Source organism: Palaemon carinicauda, chromosome 29, assembly GCF_036898095.1.
Source record: "Palaemon carinicauda isolate YSFRI2023 chromosome 29, ASM3689809v2, whole genome shotgun sequence".
Taxonomy (NCBI): domain Eukaryota; kingdom Metazoa; phylum Arthropoda; class Malacostraca; order Decapoda; family Palaemonidae; genus Palaemon; species Palaemon carinicauda.
In genome coordinates this window covers 43,184,378-43,186,877 of record NC_090753.1, presented here as the reverse complement: position 1 = coordinate 43,186,877, position 2,500 = coordinate 43,184,378, and positions in this window count along the sequence as shown.

Sequence of the window (2,500 nt, the reverse complement as noted above, 5' to 3'; positions counted from 1 at the left end):
TGAAATAATAGAAAAAAAATAAAAACATAAGCTTTTGTACTAAAATGTTCACAAAAAACATAAATGAAATTATTTTGTACCGTAGTTGAATAAGAAAAATAACTTGAATATAAATCAGTAGTAAAATATATATACATCACCCTCCCCCCCCCAAAAAAAAGGTATGCATATAGACAGAAATAGATACACAAAGCACCGTTTCTAGAATTCCTCCCTGATATCGTGTTTAGAATTCGTCATCGAGTGGTGGCCACAATCTCTTTACAGCATAAAAGCAAAAATCTGTGTGAGCTCCATCATAACACCACTTTCAATCAAGCAGTTGTATTCAATGAATTCTACAACAAAAGCCAGTTTACACACACAAATAACCGTATATATATATATATATATATATATATATATATATATATATATATATATATTATATATATATATTTATGTATATATATATATATATATATATATATATATATATATATATATATATATATATATATATATATATATATATATATATATATATATGTATATATATATATAAATATATATATATATATATATATATATAATATATATATATATATATATATATCATATATATATATATGTATATATATATATATATATATATATATATATATATATATATACATATATATATATATATATATATATATATATATATATATATACATATATATATATATATATATATATATATAATATCATGATAATTGGTGGGGTAACTGGCCCTGATCCAAGAAAATTTTCATTATTCTTTGTGAGTGATTGGGTCAAAGGTAAAATCATTTTAGATAAAATGCATTATAGGATAATCTCGCAGCAGCACTTTGAAGTTAATCGTAATTTCAAGCAAAGGAAAATATTAGTTACTTAATTTTTCATATGTGAACAGTATTATGAAAAAAAAACAAAAAACTACTGAATCAATTAAAACAACATTTTTGGTTATGTGAGATATGAACCAATATTAAATCTATTACTTTTTAAGAAGATATATTAAGTACATGTGAGGAATATTAGACTCCTTGGCGTTCGAAGGCATGCTCCCTAGTGAGTGCTCCTATAATTATTGATATCAATGATGAAAAATAATATAAGAGAGAGAGAGAGAGAGAGAGAGAGAGAGAGGAGAGAGAGAGAGAGAGAGAGAGAGGAGAGAGAGAGAGAGAGAGAGAGAGATATCCCCCTTCAACAAATGCCACGCAGATATGTCCATTGCGGAAAAGAAAAAATTCCACCGAAACGCTACAGAATCAAATCCATTGGACATGTTTTTGAAATATTGGTATTAAATAGTTTTCTTGTTTTTATAATTGGCTAAACCCAGATCATACTGACTGAAAAATGGAGTTCCAGTGATAGAGTGCACGTGCCAGTGGTTATAAAGATATTGCTAATTTTTCATCCTCACTAGGAAGTCATACGTGACTGATGAGGCAGCTGCTATAAGAAAAAGTTCCTGAAAATCCTGCCTAAATCTTAAATATTTTATATACTAGGTCACATAAACACGGGAAGCTAGAGAGGAGAATTTTATACCTTGTGTGTGTATTCGTATAACTACATGTTTTAATGGCCACATCATGTTTTCACAGTGCGCAATGATGAATTATTTTTTCTTTGCAGACCAACACTCGTCATATGAAAAGAATCCCTGCTTGATTGTCCTTCAAATGAACAACTTTCATATGTATTAAAAAAAATCAATGACATTTTTCCTTTGAAATTTTAAAATGGTTACGACTATGATACTTATTTTACAAAATATAATAAACAGCTGGTAAAATGGGAGTTAGCACATACGTAGAAAGTGCCATATATACAAAAAGAAGTTATCTTTAATATGATCTAATTTCAAAATTAGTTAAAATACATCTGCGCTTGTAGAAGAGTTTAGTGTTCTCGAATATCAGTCTTATTATTCAAAACATGTAATTGAGAGAGAGAGAGAGAGAGAGAGAGAGAGAGAGAGAGAGAGAGAGAGAGAGAGAGAGAGAGAGAGAGAGAGAAGAAAGGAATCCTATCAAAACTACTTCAAAATACATATTACCACTAGTGCATTTAATTGCCAGTTAATATCAGCGTCTTTATAATATCCTAGGTAAAACACAAAAGTATTTACATTACGCTTTTCATTAATGTTGCCATCCCAACTTAAGATTATATTACGTAATTGATAACTCGTTTTATGGCATTTTTTATTTTCTGATGGTAATGTAATTTTAATTTTTTGCAATAATAACCTCTTCTTTCGTAATGATCTGTGATTCAATTGAGTTTTATGAGGGAATTTCCAAGTAAACCTCGCTCGTAATTTCGTCCTTTTTCCAAAAAAGATTTATCTCTGTGCAGCCTATCTACTAATGGTAATGGGGTGCTTTGAAAATTAATTTCGTGTCTGGTAATTTGATGACCATTTCTTCTTCTATACATTTGAAAGGTATCTTTATAGCAGACATCACCTGCAAAAATC